The sequence below is a fragment of the Macaca nemestrina genome, chromosome 8 (genome assembly GCF_043159975.1).
Source record: "Macaca nemestrina isolate mMacNem1 chromosome 8, mMacNem.hap1, whole genome shotgun sequence".
Taxonomy (NCBI): Eukaryota; Metazoa; Chordata; class Mammalia; order Primates; family Cercopithecidae; genus Macaca; species Macaca nemestrina.
The window spans coordinates 81,338,208-81,364,932 of record NC_092132.1 but is presented as its reverse complement, the minus strand read 5'-3'; the positions used below and the strand labels follow the sequence as shown (position 1 = coordinate 81,364,932).

General features: G+C 34.8%; 2 long non-coding RNA genes across 4 annotated transcripts; one reads left to right on the top strand and one right to left on the bottom strand.

Annotated features, from left to right (window-relative positions):
- Positions 1-215: 215 nt before the first annotated feature.
- Positions 216-5,104, bottom strand: LOC105482205 (uncharacterized). The gene is made up of 2 exons (XR_987441.2): positions 4,796-5,104; positions 216-469 (listed from the first exon to the last, which is right to left on the bottom strand). It is a non-coding gene; the product is annotated as an uncharacterized lncRNA (long non-coding RNA).
- A 101-nt stretch (positions 5,105-5,205) lies between these two features.
- LOC105482206 (uncharacterized) lies at positions 5,206-18,300 on the top strand. 3 transcript variants are annotated; one of them, XR_987445.2, is made up of 7 exons: positions 5,206-5,357; positions 7,636-7,676; positions 8,595-8,615; positions 13,695-13,792; positions 15,350-15,503; positions 17,380-17,483; positions 18,021-18,300. It is a non-coding gene; the product is annotated as an uncharacterized lncRNA (long non-coding RNA). The 3 variants fall into 3 exon arrangements; XR_987442.2 differs by lacking the exon at positions 7,636-7,676 and having other exon boundaries at positions 8,595-8,722; XR_987444.2 differs by lacking the exons at positions 7,636-7,676; positions 17,380-17,483 and having other exon boundaries at positions 8,595-8,722.
- Positions 18,301-26,725: the final 8,425 nt, after the last annotated feature.

Genomic DNA, 26,725 nt, shown 5'->3' with positions numbered 1-26,725 from the left:
CAGAATTCTGTGCGGGCCTGTGGTAGCTGCATCTAGGGTTGCCCACGACACCGTGGAGCCCCAGAAGGTGTGTGCTACAGTGCAGTCTTTTAGCTTTGCCATCTCTGGACAGCGAAAGTACTAAACAGCTAAGTGAAGGGTCAGTGTAACAGCATTTCGCGCCCACACCTGGGTCTTTGTCCAGCGTCCAGGAAGAATGAGGTCACACAAACAAATTGGAGGGTGGTGAATGCGGAGGATTTTATTGCTGATAAAAGTGACTCCCAGTGGGAAGGGGGACTGGGAAGGGGATGGAGCGAGAAGGTGGTATTTCCCTGGAGTTCGGCTGTCTGACCAAATTCCTCTCCAACTATCTCTGGCTGAACTCCTCTCCAACTGTAGTCTCCAATGTCCAGCTGCTGCTTCTCCTCTCAATGTTCAGATGCTTCTTCTCTTCTCTCCTTTTCTGCTGCTCCTTTGCCAATGGAGTCTGGGGTTTTTATGGGTACAGGATGGGGGGTGTGGCAGGCCAAGGTGGTTTTGGAAAAGGCAACATTAGGGCAAGAAATTAGGAATGCATGTTCTTACTTTGGGCCTTGGGTCCAGGCTTGAGGTTGGGGCTTCGCCAAGGACCCTGCCCTTTTCTGCCTCTGTCTCCTGTCCATATCATTACCACATTTAATATCCACATCCCTCATGATGAAAATAATATTATTGTTTCTATTTTACAAATCAGATGAAAATATTAAGAAAGGTTAAGTGATTAGTCCAAGGTTCAGAGTTCATATTCATCACTGTTGATTCCAAACTCTGTACTCAACCACTACATTGTACAGAAAAATTCACATATAAATATGAACAACTTCCACTATAGCAAAGGTTATGAAACAGACTTTAAAAAAACACATACAGCAAGAAGGATGGGAAAAAGTTGATATTTTTATTTTGTAAAAGGCTATTTAAATTGATAAAAAATACACAAAACTTTAGCTCAAAGGACATGACCAGTCAATGTACCAAAAAATAAAGATAACTGGAAACATGAAAAAACTCCACAAAAAGTAAAATAATTTGATCTCTTAAATTAATATAATTAAATCTATTCATTATTTCTTTGTAGACATTGTGAAACAGATACTTCATAAATTACCTTAAGAAAGCTATTGGTTATATACAAAACTCCTTACAGTGTTTACAACAGATTTCAACAGATATGTGTTAAAAATGGACACTTAGTTCAGTCTCTTCCTTCTTACTAGAATATGGGCAACAAACAAAACCAAAAAAAGGGGAAATAGAGACCAAAACTACTGGAAGTCAACTGCTGGACAAGATCAGAGATTTTTATTAACCATGAGTTATATATCTATGTAATTTTTGAAAAGAAGTTGATACTTATTTAAAATCTTGTACCCAACCACCCCAAATAAACCTGCCAGCTTAAAGGAAGATAATAAAATCTCCTATCTTTTTCTGACCTGCCCTTACTTCTCACATCTCCACACCCACTTTTGTAGTAATGAAACCTGAGCAACCATCCCTCTAATGCTTTTTGAGGAGATCATTGTATTGTTTGTTCTCTTTCTCTTTTAGCAATTTTCTTGCCACATCAATTTGGAGACTGTAATTCCTACAAAATAAGAGGGCAGAGAGCATTGGGCAGAGAAGGGTTGAATGTTGAGAGGTGTCATCCTAGATCAGTTAGTTGCCGGCTGTGGAGTCGCAACAGGAGGAGTCCAGGCGCTAGGGCATTCTAGGAATGGTGGTTTTTCATAAACTCTATTGTATCAGAGTAAGAGATCCAGGCAATAGGCATAGGAGAAATTTATACCTTGGCGTTATGGAAGCCACAGGACAAATGGTTACTGATGCTGGAAATTGGTCTAGGAGCAGAATATATCAACCTGCCCTCCAGCTGGCATTATGAAAAGGAGATTTAGTAAGCACTCAAATGAACAGACAATGGGCCCAGGATAAGCATGACATTGGGATGGATTGCTTCCCACTTAAAAAAGAATGAGCATCAAACAACAAAAATAATAGAAGCTCTTAAAACAAAACAAAATCTTCAAAACAAGGGAAAGGGCAGGTTATTTTAAAAGCCTCTGGACTAACAGACCTCTAGTAGGAGACAGCACTCCAGGTGATGGAAAGGACCAAAGGCAAGCGCGGAGCATGTCTCTCTTCCCATCCTCTGAAATTCAAACTGGCTGTAGCAGGGTTTACACTTAAGATCTATATTTTAAAATAAATGGAAAACACTGCCTAGGAAGAGCTAAACTGAATGTGAGTTTCGATATTTTAAAATAAAGCCCACATTTGCATGGTCAAGAAACATTCTGCTCTTGCTGTACACACATGAAACCTGCAAGTGGACATGCCCCAGGAAAGTACACAAGACCTCAAACTCAACTTCACCATTCTGTGTGGCTCTGCAAGTCGTTCAGGGTTAAAAGAGGCTGTTAGTTTTCAAGAGGAGTCAGTAATACATGTTTTAATGGGAAATTGCCTGTTTAACTGTTTGCAATTAAATAAAATTTTAAAATATGTTCAGCCCCCCAAATCTTTAGATTGGATCCAGCATTCTTGTCTAATTTTATCACTGTTGGAGTATTTAAAAAGACAAAAATTGGAAAATATGATAGAAATGTAAGATAAACTATCAATCTGGAGTGGCAATATGTAATAATAAGAGAAATTTCAGAAAGAATCTATAGGTTACAATTATATAAAAGGCTATGCATTTGCTATGCAGTCTATATACTATGCTGGGCTTAAATGTAAGTCACTGTTCTAGGTACTGTATATATTTTCCCTTATTTAATCATCATAAAAACCCTATGACTTAAGTATATGACATACCCATTTTACAAATAAGAAAACTATTCTAAAGAAACGTTAAGTAACCTGCCTAAATTCTTATATCATAAAAGTAATGGATATGGGATTTGAACTTAATCTGTATCTACAATGTGTACTTCTACCTTCTCCACTAAGAAATAATAGGGAAAAATAACAGGGAAAAATACTTTGGACAATATTTCACAGAGCCAAAGAAAGACTTGAACTTTAATATCAAATGATCTATCAGTAATTCAATAAGATGACTTTAAAAAGAGATGAATCTAGACATGCCCTTGTGAAATGTCAGAACACCAAAGACAAAAGATTTTGAGTTTTCAGAAGGCAAAAGAAAAGCAGTAATCATTGGGTTAGCATGACACTCTCATTAAAATATACAAGAAAATAGAAACCAGTACATGAGGGAAGACCATGAAGCAATGTTTTCAAAGTTGAAAAATAAAATGATTGTGAATATAAAATTTGATTTTATATAATCTACCAACTGTCCAACTCCCTTCATCTACTCATTCTGAAAAAGCACAGATAAAACAAAAACTTCTTGAGGATGTACTCCTGCAAAACAAGTTAGAGTACAAAGAAAAAATATAAATAAATCCAAAAAAGAGAATGACTCAGGTGGCTGGGGCAGGAGGATTACCTGAGCCTAGGAGTTTGAGGCCAGTCTGGGCCACATACTGAAACCTCATGTATAAAACAATAAAAATAAAATATATAAATGAAAAATTATTAAAAAGCCAAAAATGTGGTCTCCATGAAAAAAAAGGAACTATTTTAGTGTGAAAACAACTTCCAGAACATCAGTCTATAAAACAGAATTGAAAATCAATTGATCTGAATTAGAGTAGGAAGTCAGTCTTCATACAAATAATATTTTCAAACAAAAAATTAATTTCATTTATAATATTGTATGAAGAAAAAACTGGAAGATCTCCATGAGATGGTGAAGAAGGTACAGATATGTTTTTTTGACTAAAAAGAAAAAAAGGAATTTAGAAATACCAGGGGGGGAAAAGTTGTTCAATAAAATCATAATGAAAATACAAAGTAGGTGAACATGTGGAGGAATAATGAACAATTGGTGGCCAGTAAGAAAATGCTTACACTTGAATTTAATGCTTGAAACACATTATTTTTCAAGCAACAAAGATAAAACATGGAATTAAATTTCTTCTGCATAAGTCCAGCAGTTGCTTTGTTCTATGAAGAGTAATATTTATGTAATAACTTTGGCTTAAGAAACAGAAAGATTTAAACATATTATGCAGCATCATAAATAAAATGATTTAGAAAAAACTATGTAACTAATGAATTGTGAGGGTGGTTTCAGTGTATTGAAAGAGTAGATATGCTTTAAAATGGAAAAAGTAATACACAGAGTTGAAATAATATTATTTAGAATGTTGCTGGTGGCCACCAGAGAAACTAAATACACTAAAATGACAGAGTGAGGATGGGGACTGTAGCAGGAACTTTGGAGGTGTAGGAATTGAAGCTTTACTTTCCACTTATACCCTGTGGATTTTCATCGTTTTATGGTATACATGCTTTATTCTTACGTAAAAAAATAATTTCTTAATAAAAGATAAATTGGCCACTCAGAGACTTTTAAATGGGATATATAGTTTACACATTTCTGGAGCGATAAAGTAAATAAGGTATTTTCGGGGCTGACTTTCCCTGCCATGTATTAATATCTTCAAAACCATGAATTGGTGCCAGAAAATAAGTAGTTAAATCAATAGGATTAAAGATCATTATACAATATGGATCCAATTTTGTCACAAATATTTAGAAAACATATGTAACATTAGTTGTGCCTCTTTTTGACTACATATCACTATTGTACCAGGGCAATCTAATTCAAATACAAAGGAAATTTTGCTAGCTTTGATTCTTCCCATGATTTTTTTAAGACCTCTTTTTTATGCTTCTGATGATATACAGTCTATACCTCTCTCATGCCAGGAGCTTCTGTGAGAAGGAGCTGTTTGCAGTGCCTTGCACATCCCATGTGCCCAGTCTGCTTGTCTCTGCTTTCCGTTTGCCTGAAATTTCAACTTCTCTTGCTTCCCCCAGCATTTCAACCTCAAGAACTTGTAGCCATGCTTCAAAATAATTTTTTCTTCATGAAGCATTTTAGGACCCTTTCCCCAAAAGGGGATTGACCATTTCCTTTTTTGGCTTTCCAAACTACTCCCTACATAAATCTACCAAGCACCTGGTATGGACTAAATGTTTGGGTGCCCTGCAAAGACGTATGTTAAAATCCTAGCCCCAATGCGATGGTATTAGAATGTGAGGGCTCTAGTAGGTAACTGGGTCATAAAGGTAAGCACTCAGTAATGGATTTAGAGTCCTTATCATAGGTACTCAAGAAACATAGGTAACCTTCTTTATACCATGTGAGCACACAACAAGGAGACAGCAGTCCTCATCTCCATAGAGGGCCTTCAACAGAATTGGATCGTGCTGGCACCATGATTTTGGACTTTCAGCCTCTTGGACTGGGAAAAGTAATTTTCTGTTGTTTATAAGCCACATAGTCTATGATATTTTTGTTTTAGCAGCCCAGACCAGGACAGTATCTATAAAATTCTATTGTACTTTCTTGGTATATGCCTATTTTCTTCCCCAAAAAATCTATAAAGTATTTGAGGTCAAGAACCATGTTTTATTCATTTTCACATTCTTAGTATAGTACCATGTTTTTGTCACTCAATTTTTAAAAAGGAATAAATGAATAAACAAAACAAACTATATTATACAAAGGTTAAAATATATTACAAACTATATTATACAAAGGTTAAAATATATTTTTAAGTATGAAATAGTTAAAATGTATAAAAACTATTAATAGAGCAGGACACAAAATTGTATGTATAGTATGCCTGTAACTTTGTAAAACATATATATTTAGAATAAAGCTTACAAGAAAATATATACATATTGCTAAGGTTTGTTCATTAGGATGCTAAAATTAGAAGTGACTCATTCTTCTTTTCTCTCTCCTTTCCTTTCCAAATGTTCAAATTTCTTTTATAATCATATATGTATATATTTATTTTTGAATATATATGCATATATATTCATGTATATGAGATATAAATATATTTAAAACAGATAGCTTTTATTTTAGGAGACAGATTTTTACATATGATTCTCAATGTTATATCTTTGTTTTTGTTTGTTTCTTTCACAATCACTTGGGTATATGATCCTAAGAAATGCTTTCTCATAAAGAAAACGTGAGAAACCATCAAGAACTCTAGGAAAACTACACTAAGTGAATTATACCAATTTCCAGAATCAGATTATTGATAACTCTCCTCTCTGTATTCTATTCTACCCCCTAACTCTCCAAGGCACTACCGAAAGCTAATTGTATTTGTCTTTTTTATTTTAACTGTCTTTCCACGAGTTTTTTCCCTAAGATTTTTTTCAGGGAAGTTTCTTATTCTACAATAATGCACCCTCACAGCTCATATGTGGTTCATCTATAGAGCAAAAAGTCTGGAACATATTTGAAAGTCATGGTCAAAATGAGATCTGAAGCTGTATGTTCATGTTAATGGGTATTCATTCTATCAGAAACACACATACACACACACATATACACATACAAAAGTCTATGGACAAAATTCCTTTTCTATCTATGAAGGCAGAGTGTTGACTGGGACACTGAATAGTTCTGAATAGTGCTGTACAATCCCCAGTCTACATGCAATTGAAAGGCCAGAGCATATAAGACATCTCTACATCTTGGGTGCCTTGCACATGGCAATCACAAGATGAATCCATGTTGCGTGGTACAAGTAATCAACTCAGAGCCATAGCATAGCTTTGTGAGACATAGCAGAGAGACAGCCACTAACATCAATATATGATCAGTTAGTAGAAAAAGAAAATTATTTTTCTCTGTTTTGGTAGTTTCTGTGGAAAGAGAATGGAAGGTCTGCAGAAGCTAATTGGAAACTAATTTATGCTCAGGATTTTTATTTTTATAAGTATTTCTTATTTACATATTAGACTAGTAATTAAAAGCAAAAACATTGGTGCCAAAATCCCTGGATTTGAGTCCTGGCTCTACAACTGTATATCTGTGTGACTTTAGACAAGCTACAAGATCTCTCTCTTTCTATTTCTTCAGCTTCATCACTTATAATCTGTGAGTGATATTAATAGATTCCTACTTCATAGAGTGGTTGTGAGTATTGATGTATAAAAGCCTTAGCCCAGAGGCTGCAACATAAATGTGATTTTAAAAAATCATCATTAGTTAACTGTTGTTATTACTCTTACCATTTACATCTGAGAAAGTCTGAAACTAAATACATAAACTTGTCATGCATTACATAGTAAAACTAAGATCCAAGCTCAAGCCGCAGAGCTTTTGTTCATATATCACAAATGATGCTTTCAAAGAACAATCTTTCTGAAAGAAAATGAAAAATGTCTTGATAACCTAAGAGAATAAGCTTTTCCCTACAGCTGAATTTTCTGGATAACTGAATTTTACCCCTTTAAGTGCAGCATTCTTTTGGTTTCAACTATTTGTTAGTCATTAACGTGTACTTTACATAATTCGTTTTGCTCTTTGTGATTTAGGCTTGTTATTATTTCTATCAATTGCTGTACACAACCATCACGGTTCATGTTATCATGTCCCAAAGTGCTGGTGAATTCTACAGATATGTTTACTCCTTCACTCTTTGGTTCTAGCATGCGTCCATTCAAGTTCTTGTGTCTGTACTTCTGTAGTTTTATAGTCTTTTCCTCTGTTCTGTGTGACAGCCTTCAAGAATCTCTGTCAGGAGTGTGTCTGCCAATAGCAGGTACTTTCTCCTGATAACTTTTACTCTAACCATTCTGGGGAGTTGACAGAAATACATCAATATCGACAGACTAATTATTATAATGTATGTCATCAAAATAAGCAGAATCTGAGCAAAGGCCTGTAGGGCAAAATATGAGTAAAATCCATATGCTTTATGTACAAGTGTTGTAACATCTGTTTTGCTTCCCCAGAGATCACTTGTTCACTAACTTGTACTACTCTGTGTGTTAGTGTGTGCATTAGTATATATTTAATCCATTCAACTATACAACAAACTTGAGTTGCAATATTTAAATCCCAAGATTCCGATTTATATAGAATAATTATTTTAAAGCAAGAGGACTATTATGAATTACAGCATTGTGTCTGAGCTGTCTGCACTGTGGTGTTCTGCGAAGTCTGCTACTAACAAGATATTGAATAAGAAATTTTGTTATTTAGATATATTTTCAAACTTACTTGTATTTTTTCCATCTGTAATAGGCTTACTAAGAAGCTGAAACAAATGTTTCAGACAAACACTCATCTGACAATAATGTCTTCAAAGGTGTTCATCCCAATACATAAAATGTAACACACACAATAAAATGTTATGATTTTTTTAACAATCCAATCTAATCCTTAATTAGAGGAGAAAATGGTGAATGAATTCCTCTAAACTCTATTCCTAAATATTTTAATGCTTATCATTAACTTACTTAGTGATTGGCTAGATTCTAAAATCTATAAAGTTGTGGAGTATTTGGAACAATAAAATTTCTCCTCTTTTAGTTTCATCGAAAATACTTTGTGGGTTCTTATTTTTAAATATATTCCAGATAGGCAGAAGAAAAAGCAATGTGACATCTTAGAATATTATTAATCATAGCAATCAATATGTGTTTATGTTTAACGATCTCCCTATATTTATTTTCAGCCTTGACAATTTTATTTTGGAGTAAGTTTCCTCAAACTGTGTTTCCATGATGTCATGATTCTGTTCTAAACATTTATGAAGCTTAAATTGTTCATATTTTCATACAAGTTTTCTCTCAATAATCATGGGTAAGCTTTTTTATGAATCACATTTTGCATATATAACATTTTAACTTCCTCATTCTAATATCTTAATTTGTAGGCAAAATTTTTACTATAATATTGCCAATTTGCCTACTATTCAGTTAATATTATGTATATTTCTTTAATTCTTGCTGTTGCACCTTAATTATTCCTCCACTATAATATCTTCTTTTATTTTACTCTGCTAACATAAATTTTCCCCTTTTTTACATCTTCTAGAAGTCTTCCTGGTTTAACTGCATGTGATTTTTGTATGTTTTTTAATATGGCTATGGATTATTTATAGCATTTGTGCTGTTGAATATGTTTTCCCTCTAACTTTTCTTTTGCTTTTTTCATGAGTATATGCTCCATTTTTCAAAAGAGAGAAAAAAATGTCAAACGATCTTTTTTTTTTCTTTTATATTTGTCTTCTTACTCCAAAACACATTCTCTAAATTTTACATTCTTAGTATATGTTATTGCTCAAGTAATCATAGTGGAGCTTGGGATAAAACAAAAATAGTAAGATTTCATTGTGGATGTTTTAAACTTTCTCATTTGACCATTTCTCAGGTATTTGACTACAATCTATGAGTGTTAGAGTTGGAACATGTGTTAGAGATCATCAAGTCTTATCTTCTCATTTCACAAATAAGTACACCTAGGCCTAGAGAAATTAAGAAACTTATCTGGGGTCAACTAGTTAATAGTACTCTGAGGACTAAAATGTGATCATGTGACTTTCAGTACACAGTACATGGCTTTGGGCTCTATAATAGGTTGCCATCCCTATATTAAAGTGTGATCTCCTCCAAGTCCTTTGGTGGTACTATTTTAGAAATCCATATATCATACCTGAGACTTGAGTTAACTAAAGGACAGTGGCCCTAATTCACAGCTATGCTAGAACAAAGAGATGTAAAGTGGTTGACCAAGATAGCAGAACAAATCTGCAAATGACTCAAAATAGAGCAAGGCTCTACTGTGTCTACTTCTCCATGTTATCCACGAAACTACTCTGCTTTTGTGAGAACAAATTCTATCTTCCCCAGAGGGTAAATAACTCCCTAATGGTAAGTTAGTCACTTAGGAGGCACATTAACTCTTCCAGGCCGCTGGGATGTCATTACTTTGAAATAATTTGTTTCTAGGCCATTGGCTGCAATGATAGAACACTATTCTAAATGACACCCTCGTGGCCAAAAGAGCTAATGCACCTTCCGTGATGCTAAACTTACTGTAAAGCTTAGAGATGCTCCTATCACCCCTTTTACCTCATAGAACATTTAAATATTTTTAAAGATTTCCTGGCCCAGAATAGCACCATATTAAACTGTCTTTGAATTTATTTTGGCTTCAGAGATTTCATCTCTGTCTTCAGGGATTCTCCCTCCCTCCCTTGGTCATTGTCTTAGTATCTAATTTATCAGAGCCCCAGAGTCCTCATACTGCCTTCAGGTATGCCCTTTGCTGTGCCCTCAAGATTTGTTCTCTCTTGTTAGAAATTTTGCTTTTTTTGGTCCCAAAGCCCTCCTTCTTCCATGATAAAATATATAAATATTCAATGCCAGGCTCATAGGGATTTATACTAGCTAGTTTTTATTAAGGGCAAAATAACTCATATTATGCCATTAATAGCTAATAGTGAATGTTTGTGTTACTTCTATGGCATGCTTTAACAATAAGCATTTTATTTTATTAGGCTAAGGAATACATTGTCATAAGACATTCAGAAGTACAAAAAAATGATACAGTGAGATATAAGTCTCCATCTCTGATCTGACCCTGAATGTCTAGTTCCCCTACCCTGGGGCAACCTCTCTTATCAATTATCTGTATTTTTCCAGGGATACTCTATAAATATATTCACATATTGATGCAGATGTGTGTTTATATATATTATATATAGAGATAGATATATTTTTAAGCAAATGTTAGTTTATTAGATACATTGTTCTACACCTTGCTTTTTCATATAGAAAAATAAATTGAGGATGATTTTATTTCAATGCATACAAAACAGCAATATTGTTTTTGACAGATGTATCATTTTTCCATTGTATGGATGTACCATGACTTATATAACCAGTCCTCTACTGAAGGTCATTTAGGGTTTTTTTCCTCTAATATTTTGTTATTACAAACAATGCTACAGTATTTTTTAAAAACCAGCCTTTATATGTTTATGTGAGTATATCTGTGTAAAAATCCCTAGAAATGGAGTTGCTGAAACACAAGATACATGCATTTTAATATTGATAGATATGATTAGTCAACCATAGAGTCTATAATAACTAATATTCCCTCCACATTTTTACACATGATTACATTTCATGTTGGCTGATTCCATAGGTGAAAATAATTCAGAATGAAGTCAATACAGCTGATTCATGGAGCCAGGATTCACAATTATGACTACATAACCACTGAGCCAACACTCCTTTTCTCCTCTTAGCCTAGTTATGGAAACAAATTTGGGCCAAGGGTTTCTGTGCAACCAAGAAAATGACAACTCATTTTTAGACACCTACCTCATCAGGACTGAGAACTCAGGAGTGAAGGGAAGAGGGCATGAAGCATTGGTAAGGACAGATATAAAAGAAAAACCAAAAGGGACAGAGAACAGGAAGAGAGAGGAAATAAAGGGAGTAGCTGAAATCCACTGAGAAACTGATCTAAGACTCTAACTGCAAGAGAGAGTGGTAGAAGGCATAATGTCATTCGCCCCAAGATGGAACTCCAATGTGACTCTTCTACCAATACCGGTTCTTTTGCATCAGTCATTTATACACTAGTGTTATTCTCACAATTACTTATTTACAGGTCTTTCTTTAGAAACGATTGTAACAGACATTTTACACTACATATTCATCTGAAATGAGTGAGGATCAGAGCTGTATGTTTTTTCCTTTTCATGTATATTCTTTATCTCTTTCCTTCTTTCTCCTTCCTCCTTCCCTCTTTCCTTCCTTCCTTCCTTCCTTCCTTCCTTCTCTCTCTCTCTTTCTTTCTCTTTCTTTCTTTCTTTCTTTCTTTCTTTCTTTCTTTCTTTCTTTCCTTCTTTCTTTCTTTCCTTCTTTCCTTCCTTCCTTCTTTCCTTCATTCCTTCCTTCTTTCTTCTCTCTTTCCTCTCTGTCACTGTTTTACACTTTTGAATTTTTTCTTTGCATCAGGGGGCCTATTAGTAAGTGAAAAATGCCCTAAGGACTCCCCTTTCATAAAAAAAAAAAAAAAAGGATAAGCCTATCTTTTGCAATAAGAGGAGAAAGAAAATACCCAACCCAACATAAAAGTCTTTATAGCCTCATAAACCACAGTACCACCCAGGATGTTAACAAGCTGGCATGTTTTGAGTATCAAAGATAGAGAGGAAACTGTGTTTACATGTTTGGCACAAAAACTAATGAGGAAAGTCAATTGGCCCTTTGTCTTGAGGGTCTGAAGCGCTGAGCTCTAATGTTTGGTTTCTTCGTTGGCACTTGTTCAAGTAATCACTCGTGGCCTGACAAAGCCTCACTTGTGTTTTATTAGTGGCCATGCTGAACTCTCCCGCTTGGGCTGTGTTGTCTCTCAATAGAGTGCTGCAGCAGAGGGCACACTTATTTGAAAACACTAAATCAGAGCATGATGATCTTTGCTCAACCAGACCAACCCAGAGAAGAACAAAAAATGTTTAGAGTATCGTTTCTTTTGTTTGGAGAGGGAGGGCACTGAGAATAAGGGGAAGATAGACCTAGTGCCTGTGCCTGAATAATGCAGAAATGGCAGCAACAAAACCTAGTTTGTAAAAGCAGTGTTTTCCCCTTCTAATCATGGATACTACATTAACATCTGAACCTGCTGTAATGCATCACATGGCACAAGCCGGCAGAGCCTGGACTCAGCCTGCAGTGGAAGGAAATGTCAAGGTGACCCCAGAGATCTTTTCTTTCTGGATTACTAAGGTGTCATGAAAGAACAATCATGCTACTCTGAGAGGAAGCTGACTTTGTCTTTGCAAATATAATTTGGTAGAAAGGAAAAGTTTCCAAAGTAGGTCAAAGTACAGTGTTTATAACTTTTCCCATTAGGTTGCTTTCCCCCGCTCCTTCCTGCCTTTCTCCCTCCCTCCCATCCTCTCTCTTATTAATTTTTATTTTCATTTTTTGCTTCCATTTAGAAATAGGAATGGTTTGGCCCAACCTGATTTTTTTTTTTTTTTTAATCTGCACAACTGAACAAGTATCCAAACATTTGGCTGCTAATTTCAAAGTTCTGAACCAGAAACGAGGACTCCAAAATCTGGTTGCAAACAACATTTTTAAGTGACAGTTTTGGCAGTCTTACCTACAGATCCAGTAAAAATAAAACCTAGAACAGTTTGTTCTTAAACTATTTCTAGTACCAGTTCTGTGAAGAAAGTACTGAACTACACATAATTAAATTTATTTTTTTAAGTGACTGAAATTTTACATGTTCAAAATGAGAATTTGGGATAGGTTAAGATATATCCTTGCCTTTGCCAAATCCTTGAAGTTCTCTCTGGCTGTGTGCCTTGCATCAGATCTTTTTATGAAGGGTGTAAGTGTACATTCCATGTATTCACTGCCACTGAATAAGTCTGAGTGATGCCTACACTGAGAAAATGAGAAAATGCTAAGTGAGACTTATTACTCAGGAAATCACATGATAAAAAAGTTAGAAGTTTAGAATATACAGAGTTTATTTAACTAACATGCCCAATTTATTTGACTAACATGTCCAATATGCAGTCTTTTCTTTGCCAATTACTACTTAAATGCTTAGTTTTTAAAATAAAGAGGATGCCGGTCAGAGTAATGCTTTAGTTTTCTAATTCTGTAACACATTTTATATAAGCCTCTCAAACTTGCATTGTTCTTGCAGAAAGGAAAGCATTCATTTTAAGTGTGAGTAAAGTAATTCCAAATTCCAATTCTTGTTGCTAATAATATTTACTTTTGTGAAATGACCACAGTAGTCCAGAAGCACGAATGATCTGTTGGTGGTGTAGAATAAGCAAATGTGTGGAAGCTTTCTAAAAATGACAATTTTATAAAGGGAAAAGAAAAAGAGGTAAGTGGCTTTTTTCTCCCTGCTAAAGGCTCCTGGCCTACGAAACCCTCCTAAGGTGATGAAGAATGAAGTCTGATGATACAAGTCTACAGCCCTACCTGGTCTAGGAAGGCAATATGTTTAAAGAGAATTTGCTTTTTAAAAAATAGGTGGTTCTATTCTCAGTCTTGAGATTCAGGGAGATGGAGTGGGAAGAAAGAAACCTCATCTGTCCCCTGCCACCCAGCTCACTCCCGTCTGCCCATGCCCTCCCACCCTGCACATGCACCCAATGCTGTTTCTTCCCACAGACTCCTGCTGCAGAATGTCAGACATCTCAGCCCACATTCAGAGCTCAGATTGCTATGAATGGAGCAAGGCAATGGGGAATGGGGGTGGGAAAGAGGAACTATGCGGTCATCAGCTATTCCTCCACGGAGGAGCTGTCCACAGTCTGGAATCAGGATGAATGTGCTTCTGCTGCAGAGAAGCCGCTTCTCTTCAACCGCACCACTTCCCTGAAAAAGGAAGACAGGACAGCTGCCTCACACAGAGCAGTGAGGCCTGCAGGGCATCCTGACCCCCCTTTCCCTTCCCACCTTCTGGGGATGATTCGCTCAGAATCTATCAAAGTGAAAGTTAAAAGCTAACCACCAATATGGTCTTTTAAGAAAAGATTTTTTCCCCCATTGTTAAATGTATACTCTGCCCATAAACCATTTGCAGTTTTAATTCACAGAAGACATTTTTTCAAATGATATGACCTAATACATTTATTTGCCACTCAGAACGGTAGAAATGTATCCATGTGTATATATATACTAATACCTCCTAAATATATCATATATATTTATTGTATTTTATAACAGTCATATATGTAACATATATGTAACATATAGTCATATATAACAATATATATTTTTATATACCCTATTATAACCAGTTCTTTGTGTAAACATGCTGGGCTTCAGAATTAGCTTAGTCACTAAGCAAATCTTGCATATTAAATACTTTTAAGTAATGGGTGAAGGTGCTTCCCTCACTAAATGTGGAAAACAAATCAAGGCCAACTAAATGGAGTAATAACAAAAGTAAAACAATCAATGTGAATTTCACAGTGCTGATCATACCTCATACAGTAAAGATAATGATTTTGTGCTTTAGAGTTTCTCTGTTGGCATAACCACTGTATTATCAGCCTAAGGATTCCCCAGGGATGAGAAAACTTAAGACTGATATATTAGAATAGTTAGAAAAGAGCAACACGTTTAAACAATGAGCCAGGTGCTAATGTATTCACCTATGCAGAAAACTGGGGAGGTAGAGCTATGGATAGGCAATGGGGGAGGTGAAGAGGGGGAATCTTGGGTAATTTCCTTCTAGAGGTGAAACATTTCAGAAAATTGTTCAGATTATAAAATTAAAGCTGTTTAGAACCAAGCATCAAATTTGAGTAGCACTATGAAAACTGACCTCGAATGACAGAGAAAACATTTTATTATCTCTAGAACACATTTTCACAGTGACATAATGAATTATCTTTTTTAAATGATTTTTTGTATTGGATGTTTATCACAGTCCTAACAGAATGAATCCAGGAACCACTGATATATGCTATCAACAAACATTAGATTATGAACATCAAAGAATTCCAGAAACTTAATAACACAGTTTTAGTCTGTTTTCTTTGAGGACAATTGCTGTTTTGCATCTCCATCGCAAGACACCAAAGGTAAACAATGACTCAAATATTAAGTGTTGTTTAAATAGAGACTGCTGATATTGATAGCATCATTTTATTTTTGCAAATGAGATTTGTACATTAATTTGTAAAATATTATTTCATGAGCATTCAGTGATAGCCAATGAATTACATTCAACACTTGTCAGAATACTAACCAAGATATCTATCATTTAGTTTGCAAAAATTGCTTAAAAATAGAACTGTCATTGCTCTAGTTATGAAGGACTAGAATAGCACAATTAAATATTTGGGCCACTTGGTCTATAGATACTGGTATTCTGTAAAAGACTATTGGCAATTTCATACTAAAAAAACATTCTATGTAAAAAATTAACAAAGACCAAGTTTTCATATCAACCTTTCAGTCGTTGTAAAACAGTTGCAAAGATATGTTACCCTTCTTGTAAAAGCTAGAAATTACCATGTGTCCCCAATAACTAAATTAGACATATTTATGAACTCTGAGCTTTCTGAAAAGTTCAGAAACCATTACCAGAGTTTTTCATTAAAATTTAAAGTATATAAATAACAAATAATGACATATTTTACTTTTCAAAATAGAAAAATGATAAAAAATATTTATCATTTCCTTTTGATGAATTCTGCCTAAAGCCATCAATATTATTTTATTATGATACTCAAAGTATAGCAGTAAATTTCTCTCCACTGAATCTGTTCTGTTATACCGCTTCCAACTATATTTCGAACTACCACATTTCTCAAGTTAAAATTTGTATTATTATATTTTTAGAAGATGAAGCTATTTTATAATTATACTCTTACCACTTACAGATTAATTTTTAACTTAACGAATGTATTCTACTAGGTGTCATCATTTCCTTATATATGTTGTTTTTCTCTATCAGAGCTGTTTGATTGCTAGGCTGAACACAGAACATTTGCTTGGCAAATGGTTTAGTACTTTTGCTACTTTGGTATTATAAATACAAACAAATACAGTCATTCCATCCATCTAAAAAATATGAAAGCACAAATATTTCTATAATGAGCCAGAGAAATTATCCACAACCCTGTTTATAGCTTTTAGAAAGTAAAAATGTTTTTAAAGTTAAGTCCTTCCCTTAATTTAAAAACTAATGTTTTAAATAGATCTTGATGATCTGACTCCATTCCCTCTACATGGCACAAGTTTTTGACCTTCTGAATTATTCATAAGCCTCAAATGAAGTCCTATGTTTTAAGTATGTCTTTGAAGTCTTCGACTAGATTCAGTGTTTACAAGAATTGTCTCTGCATGAATTGGGTCATTTTGCTACCATACAATGTCCTCAAACTAAAGCACAATAAAAGTCTATATCAACACATATATGATTCATCCTAGCTCTTTAGGATCAAAGAATAATTGAATTCAGCAATTTGGGAACTGGTAAATATGGTAATAATTTAACTTAATTATTCTGGGTTGACTTTTCACAAGTATTTAATGTAATGTTTCTTCGGAAACTGTTAAGGCCCTCACTAAAAATCCAAGAGGTCATTTGGTTATTTCAACTACGTAAATAGAAGATAGATTTTCCTGTCTCTAATTTTCAATATTTCTACTGAGTGGTGAGATAATGCAAATGGACCAAAGCGCCAAGCCAGGCTTCTGCAGAGAAAATCTGAGTCCTGCAAGTTCGATTAAGCTAGCTAATTTTCAGTCAAACAAGTTAATTTCCAGACAGATTCTTCTGATGTTTTCCCTCTGTTTGTAATTTGCATCATTAAATAGCTCAGTGTTTCAAAGCAGCGACAGCATTAAGGTCACGGGGCTTTGTGTTAAATAGCAACCACCTCGACTTTTTTTAAGGAAGGAACAGAGAGCAGCTGATCCTCCTGTAGCATGATTTTCTTTTTTTCTTAGTGGGAAGAGGCTGAAGTGTCTTGTGGATCACAGAAATTTGCTTTGGTTCGGAGAACAGCTTTCCTCAGTGCCTTTGTGCTCCAGAAAGCCGCCCAGGATCACAGGTGGCCTTGATTATCAAGATTTTTTTTAATGGTGTCCCCCTCCCTCTCCTGGAACAGCAGGACATCTTCCTGACATGAATATCTCATTTTAAGTGTCACAAAATCCAAAACTCTTAAAGAGATATCCAAAACCTAAATTTAAAAAAAAAAAATCTAACATCGAACTTCAAAAGATAAAATTGGTTCATAAACATTTCTGGTGTTACAAAAGAGTTATACAGGTAGATAGGTAGTTATGGCCTCTCATAACCAATTTTTTTCTAGAAGGTTTTCAAAGGGCTGCTTCTAATATTGCATGCTTAATACAGAGAGTGCAGAAAAACACCTCTTTACTTTTACCTATACTTCTCCAGAATAAAATAATTTCTCTTAGTCTTTCTGGTCACAGAAATATGTACTTTGGCTCATTGGCCCCCTGGAGCACTGATAGTACCCTACAAGCTGACACTGGTGCAAGTATTAAAAAATCTTCAATCATATAACTCCAAGCCATTCATATTAATGTGCCTGTGTCAAATTACCCTTTCTATTCTTCAGGAAGAAGAAAGACCATAAAATGCTCTCTGAATCCATAAGGACAACACCATTGGCACAGACAGGAATTTTGCTCTGAAGTGACAGCACTCCTCTTCTGAAACACGACCTAATGACTATAAAGGGTTTCTTTGGAAACACCATATTTTGTCATTAAACTGTCTTTACCACATCACATGCTCCCAAACCATTCTATACCAATGTTCCCAGAGAGTTAAAGATGGCTCTGAAGAAAAACTGTCATCTTTAATAAAGAAATGCAATAGATGTTTCTCATGGGGAAAGGCCCAATTTAATGTGTGGTATCTCTGAGTTTCTATTTTGTCTTGAGTGTTTTCAGCACATTCTCTCCACATTCCCAAAAGTTAGAAAGTGTATTTTAAGAAATGCCACCATTTTTTATATTTACTAAGAACAACATGCTCAGAGACTTATTTCTGTGGAAATGTAGACCACAGAATTTAGAAACACACAATGTAAAAGAATTCAACATGTTTTAGGATACCACTAAGCTTTTGCCAAGTAATAATGGGATCTTAATGTGTGCCGTACACACGAAATTGTTTATGTCTTTTCATTGAAATGAGTTCTTATTGTAGCAAAGTAAACTTGGGGATTATACACATTCCAATCTTGGAAAAAGTGCCTTTTTAAAAAACTTGAGTTCACTAATACCAATCCTCTTTCAAGAAGGAATACTGCTCCCTCTTCTTGAGTCTCTCAGCAATTGGTTTCTGGCTTGAATATAAGGCCTGCTGCTCTGCATCCTACTCTCTCTCTCTCAATAGAGTGTGAACAGCTGTGGGCAGAGACTGATTCATAGATAGCATTTTGCACAGTATTTGGCCCATTTGTTGAACCAATAGTTCATGGAATTAAAATACATTTTGTTTTTCTTTGCAGAACTGTCATGGCATCACGTTACAATGTTTCAGCTATTTTGAAAAGCCTTGATTTGTTGGGGGTTGGGGAGAGGCAGAAAACTGTTAAAGTTCTCTCCAAGGAAGACAAAATGCCAATAAGATCCATTAGGATAGTGAGTTCGAAGAAACGACAGAAACCAAATATTCTTCTGTGGGCTGTGTATACAAACACTTGGGTGCAAAGAGCCCCATGCTATTTAAATGGATGAATTCTCACTTACATTTGCTATTCATCCTACTCTGAGGATGTTAGAAAAATGGGAGCAGATTTAGTTATTCATCTTTACTTGCCTAGTTAGCTCCCACGGAAGAATACAAAAATACTTCAATAAAATAAGAGATACAAGAAAGGTTCTTTTGAGTACATTCTGATGTGTGCAAACATGACATATTTAATTAGTATTATATTCCATCTTTAAAAAGACACCCAAGATTTGAGATATGAAATTACCTCTTAATAACGTACAACTGCTAAACTTCTCAAGCACCCATAACTACTACTAGTTAGTGCAGACCAGAAGTGACTATTTCTCAAAATGGAGCAAAATGCATACACATGTAGGTCACAGAATAACAAAAGTAGAACTAGAAACTTATTGTTTTTATACTTCTCCATGGAACAAGAGTGGTGTAACTGTGATGTAAGTTCATGTGACTAAAAGCTACACAAACAAGCAAAAAAACTGCATTAACTAGATCATGAAATTACTTGTGGTAGGTAACAGATGTGTTACTAAGGACATTTTGTTTATCCGTTGCAGTTAGGTTGAAGAGAATCATCAGGCTTATAATTTTGCTTAAGAAAACTAGTTCATCTTCAAAAAGCAATTCTTTTTGGCCCCCACTCTATCAGGCTGCACAGAATTTTCAAAGCAGCACCATGTTGTAAAAAATGCCCTTTTAATCAGATTACCCTTGGCGAACGTCCCAAACTCAGGCTGAAGTGCAGTGCTTGTGGTTTCTCAACAGCTTACACTAAGCCTGCACCATGGAAATAATCTACTTTTAAAACCCAGGAAACAAATCGACGGCACTAAGGACATAAGTCGCTGTCATTAGGGAGTGATTAGGCTAAACATTTTTATACACTCTACTAGCCCACTTTCAAATTATATATCTCTGGCAGATAGGAAGAAAGGTACTTCAGGTGAGTGGTCAGAACAGCCATGCGGAAAAGTTAATAAATCCAAATGAATAGAACAGTAAGAGGAAGAATTAAAAGAGCTCTTGTTTTATTTTTAACTTGCTAATACCTGAATCAGGATTTCAGGAATCAAAAATGGAGAGTTTGGTCATATAATACACATACCCAAAATATTTTTCTTTTCAGCATATTTTTCTTTTTAGCATAACTTTTTTAAAGGTTTAGTACTACACATGTCTCTATTACTTATTTTAGGATAACATGCTTCCTGTGTCACATATTTTAAGTAGGAAATTCAATGAAGATTAAGAAAAAAAATATCATTTTTATAATTGATCATTATAGGCCGTCCCATTCATCTTTCTTTAACAGTTAGTTTTGGGGATTTAGTGGCTTGTCTTTGTGTTACATTGTGGAATATGGTAGGAAGTTACAGCATGATTCCAAATGTAGCCACCTCTTCTTGTCCCACACCCACCCCCCTGGAACTCCTCCCTTCACATACTCCAATAGAGGGATAGAGGGCCCTGGTAATTAAAGGCTTACAATCTCAGATTATATATTTATTTTACTTTTTAAAATGTGTATATTCATTAATGAAGCTGAGCATTCAGTTGCTTGGTTTTATAACTTTCTGTTTTTTTTTTTTTTCTTATTTATTTTGCTTTTGTTTTGTCTTTGAGAAATATAAATGAAAGGTATCAACATGGTTTTTACATGTAGAAAACATTGACTTCTTTAATGAAAGAAGCTAAATATATGCTCTCAGCCAGTGGATATGAGTTTATTTTTTTTATCATGGGCTGAAAAAAGATTGGATTTAAGAATGGGCTATTCCACCGGCCCAAAGCTCTGGCTTGAGCAATCTTTGATTCCTTCTTTGGACAATCTGCTGATAGTTTCATTTCTAATTTATGAAACATTTCATTAATCCTCAATCTGTCAGCTTTTTTTTGACAACAATAGAGGCTGACAAAGATTAATATTTATTAAATATGCTTTACAATTTTTTGAAATACTCAGTTCATTTTAGTCCCCATTTCACCTAATTCTAAACAAACTGCACCTTTCCTAATTTCCCCAGAAATCAAATAGACAACACAGCAAACAATTCTTTAAATACCAAATTGTGTAATAATAGATCTAAACACAACATTCAGAAAAAAAAATCAAAATACAGCTATCCTTGAGCAGAACCGCTAACATTCATATTAAAAGCATCTCCTATCCCAAGTATTTTCAGCATAAATTTTTTGTGTGCTCTTCTTCCTCATCCTCTCTGCACCCCCCCTCCACTTTTCCAATCTCATAAATAATTCATGAACTGATAAATATGCAATTTCAAAAAGTGCAGACAAGGCAGCACTGCATTAAAAAAAAAAGAAAAGAAAAGAGCTTGTGCTTTTTACACACAAGTCCTATGCTGCACTTTACGGATGACAAATTTTCTAGTATTTAAACCCCGTGTTGTGTATATGATAGGAGTGTGACTGCATTTCTGCTCATATACCTTGCTAGACATGTTATGAATTGTTTGAAGAAGACTGTAATACACAAAATAATATACATTTAAGGAAATGAAGTTAGCAATGTTTTAAAGCTAGGCACTTTATCGTTGGAATTTTTGACTAGTTTAAATGTTCACTCTATTGAGTTAGAAGATTAGAGATGTGCAAGTTTTGCATATAGGATAATGCTCTAATGACAACACCATAAAGGTCTCAAACTCCTAAGGTTTTTCCTAAGAGTCATTTATTTGACATCATACGAACAGTCTTAAGAGGCCAATTTCACAAGATCAGCAGTAAACTGTTCTGCCTGAGCTTTCAAACGGGTAAAACCACCTATCTAAGAGCCGGTATATAGAGCAGAGCGAAGGACCTCCATTTTGTGGACTAATTGCTTGATTACCAGCCTGAAACAAAATGGAGGGGAAACCTTTTGAAAGCAGCTCAGCCTGATATATCAGAGGGAAATGGGAAATGTTTTAAGGGGATAAAAACATTCCTTAAAGAACCATAGGCATCTAATCAGATAAATATTAAAGGTAATGTAATAAATATGGATTACTTGGATTTATGTACTGAGAATAGAGATAATAGATAGGAATAAAGTATGGATTGAAAGAGAGCTATTCTAGTTTAGCAACAGTTAAGTTTTAAAAAAGGAAACCTGATTTCAGTCAGAAATGTAACCTTTCAAATGAACACTTAAATTGGAAAACACCATGGGTAAGAAATAGACCACAGCATTTAATTTGGACTGGCTAGTTGGAAGCCTATATTTACTGTACTATAATTTCAAATTTAATTAAGTCACACTGCTGACGCCAGTAGCATCAACACAGTAAAGATGATTAATTGCAAGCGTAAATGAAATATAAACAGCCCTAAAAGTAACATTAATGCAGAACCTTGCACACAGAAATGGTATGATCGATTTAAGTGTAAGCGCCTACCTGCGTCTTTGAGACACATGCCAGAATTGGGATGATGGTCCTGCATTTGAATGTAATCACTGTACCAAAAATATAACCTTTTACGGGTCATTATTTTTCTTAAGACATGTGTCCAACCTCCCCTTCTACTCTCCTCCCCATACTTCAACCCCCAACATGATTTGTTATCTTATAGAAGACTTTTCACACAATTTGCATTGTCATCTTATGGATTGGCTACCGGTACACAAACATGAGCTGACACACTGCAATGGTGGGACTGGGCTGTCACAACAAGGCAGCTGGACTGTTATATATTCACTTTGCTTCCATTGTGCTTCCATTCACAGCAGCAGTAGGACAAAGGGCCCGCCAGAGCTAACCACGGATTGTCACCTTGATTTGTCCAGTCTAGCAGATATGCAGAAATGAATTATCTTCTCCTGCTTATGAATCAACACAGAAGCAAATAAGCTTGCAAACAGCATCTTCCAAACCATATTATCTAAGAAATATCAAGCTTCTTCCTAGATACTACATGCTGCCTGGCTCAGTAGGTGAGGAAAAGCGGAAAACCAGTGAAGACACAAAAAGGCTCTGAGTCTCCCATAATGTATTCTTGACATTAGAAACTAAACTCTCTCTGATTGAGAGATATGGAATTTGCATTCTGCTTAGCTTTTATTTTTGATGAAGGCTATCACAATGCTTCAAAACGTAAACATATCATATTTTTGAAAAGAATATACAATGTGAAACCTAGTAAATAAAACTGTTGTTCTTTTAAGAAAAACTATACTAAACTGAAATATTTTTTCTTAAAAATGATAAAATGAATGATTTCATGCAGTATCTATTTATAAGAAACTTCTCAATAAACTCAAATCTTGTCTTATATAAGTTTTACCAAATGTTAAAGCTCTAAGAGTGAAAGCACCCAAAATAGTTTGCTGCTAATGAGAAAATTCACCGGAAGACTTTTTTAAAATGCCAGTTGTTTAATTTACTACTTTATTGACGAAGAATTCGTATGCCTTTGAGATCCAGGCAGTTTTAATATCAACACATGGATAAACGAAGCAAACAGGGTTTAGAGATTTCTTTATGAAAACATGTCATCAAAACCAGAGAAAAGAGGGAAATTGTTGTCTACCAACTTTCTGAGTGAAGGTTAAAAAAATTCCTTCATGAAGCAAAGAAAAAAAAATTGTTACCTTGAAAAAAAAACCTCAAACCTTATAAAGATCATTTCTCTCTCTCTCTCTCTCTCTCTCTCTCTGTCTCACACACACACCTTACAAATTATTTCCATTTTTATAGACAATTCTGCATTTTTGCTGATCCTTCAAAAATACATTTTTATGAAACCATAGCTTCATGTTTAAGAGTTCTTGGAGCAACAGAATTTAACCTAAAGTTTGTCTTATTATTATTTGTTAACGCTACCTCCAGTGTATGCAGAGTGCTTGCCTCTGAAGAAAAACCTAGAAAAGCATTCCATTTGTTCCTTTTTTTAAAGTAAGATAAGGCTAATCTGAAGATGCTGCATTTAAAAACCAAGATATTTCATTGTGTATCTGAGTATATCATATTTAAAATAGCCATCTTAAAAATATGTTCCATTCAAAAGACCTATTAATTCTGCATTTTAAACTGCACTATTCTATTGTCTTCTGCTTAATGCACATGGATTCTGTTCACAAAGCAACACTTGGTACCTAGTGCTTTAAACGGTGAGTAGCACAAACCAACATGATACACGTAGTTATAGACAGCATGTAAGAAAAGAACATAAAACCCTACCCCATACAGAAATGCAAATGTTACTGATCAAAGGACTGCACTTTCACAGTGAAGGAGTCGGTCAAAATAAAACCTTTACTTTAGGAGGATGCATAAGAAAATCTTGCATGTTTTTCTTCAAATATATTTAAGAAAAATCTAAATATACCAAAAGTATTGTTATTGTCCAAGAAAAAATTGTACAGATGTGTCTTTCCTTGGAATTCTATGCAGCCAACCGTAAGAGCTCTGTGACCATTCACCTGACTGCAGCAGAATCAGGGCTTGATGGTTACAGAGGGTGACAGAAAGAGACCATTGGAAGTGCTATTATGCAGTTTGCAGGGGAAGATTTCAGCACATTTCAGCTTTATCTAGTTATACCAGGTAGTTTTTTTTTTTTTCATTTACTAGTTGTGCATAGCTCCCAATACTGAAATTCAACTTGTACTCAGTGACCACCATTTATAGCATTCTTTGCTTTAAGATTTAGCATTATGTGAGAGATTTTCAAGTTGCCTTGGCATTTCAATCTGCTTTATAGTTGTAAATAAAATTTGCACATTAGTGCCTTCATGCACATGGTCCTCTTTGAAAAAGATATGATTCCACTTTATCCCTTTATTTAATCATAAGTTCTGAGAACATAATACAGAGTACTAAGGTTTTCTTCGAATTCATTGTAGAAATACACGCAAGTTTTAGAGCTTTTGTGAAAAATGTGATCTCCAGGGCTAAGATGGTTTCCTCAAAGCTTGTCTTTTGTGCATTTAAATTACAGCACGTACATTTGTCTTTAAAATTGAGCATGTTGTATGAAACATGATTCTGGAATTTGGAGTTATTTGGAATTATTTTATAATGAGTACAAGTTAGAGCTCTGCATTAAATGTAGAAGGGCATTCTATAGTCATTAAAGAGGAAAGATTGAAAATTTAAAGGTTCAAAATAAACACATATGACCATTTTTTAAAAATCAGTAACTATGCTCAAGAAAAAAAAAGTCTTCAAGCATTTAATGGAGGACAAAATAAAATATTTGTGAACGTAAGATTTTGTTCCAGAAAATAATCATAATCACTCACTTCCTCTCCCCAATACATTCCCTCTCCCCTCACCCAGAATGTTCTTTTGAAACAGGTTAAAAAGGGAGAGGGGCATCAAATCACGTTCAGCATTGTCCTAAACTTTCATTACATTTAAGAGCAAGGCAAGCCACATAGCTCTGCTCCCTGATATATTGTTGAGTGGGCCTTCTAAGGTTCTATTTTCCACGTAGGGTCAAGACTGCTGACATGGGATTAATCAGCTACTCCTCCTAAACCATGAATCAGAACAATTGCTGTCAGTTTCATATGGTACAACTGCCTGGAAATAGAAGAGTTGGAAAGTGAGAGAACATATCAGGAATGTAGAAAAGAAAATGTTAGTGGACAGTTGTAACTCCAGTTTGGCTACTTGTGATTTGGTGTAGTCACCAAATTAAAATGATGAAATATATGTTTAACCAAGTGCTTTCGGAACATCCATCCCCCACCTTTTTTCCCTTCTTTGAGAACTTGCACATTTATGAATTGTGACATATTATAAAAACTTCACACTCCTTTACTTTCTTTTGGTAGGCATTTATGTTCCAGTTCACATTAAAACATGTCTGTTGACCCAGGGTTACAATCAATGAAGGCCAGGCAAAATGCGTGCAGCTTTTCTGCATACATATTACAGAGCTAACATTGTATTTAACCTCTCCCTCAGTGTTTGCATTACAGAATTGGAAAATAGTAGGTGCAAATGTCTGCATAAAGGGAAACGGAAATCTTTCACTATTAGGGAGGAGTGTGGCAAGCTTCTTTTTATATGATGATACACTTAACATCAAAATGGCCCTGCTCCTAAATTAGATCACTCTATTACCAATGATGATATGAAAATGGACACATTGATCACATGTTTGGAAAACAACTATCTTTAGCTTTATAAATGATATTCAAACAAAACCAAGAGTTATTTTTCTTGGAGATAAAGTACCACATGCAAATTACGTTTTTCTGTTTGTTAGCTTTAGAATTAGATAGTTTCAGGAAAATAAGTGTTAATACTCTATGATATAATACGTGATCAGGACATATGGGCAAAAGTGATTAATAATTGTGCCATGCCAATGAAATAATAGTGTATTAGAGAATCTAAAACTAAGGGAATTTTCAAAGTGAAAGGTTAATTTCATTACTAAATGTAATATTATTCAGTAGCACTATTCTGTTATTAATTCTAAGATAGAATGATTTAGAAAACAGACCTTCATAATTAAAAATTAAATAGCTGTTTTAATACTGATATGTTTTTAAAAGTTAAAAGATTTGTTACTCAAAATGATAAGAACAAAAATTATATATGTGATAATATAATAATGCATAAATAG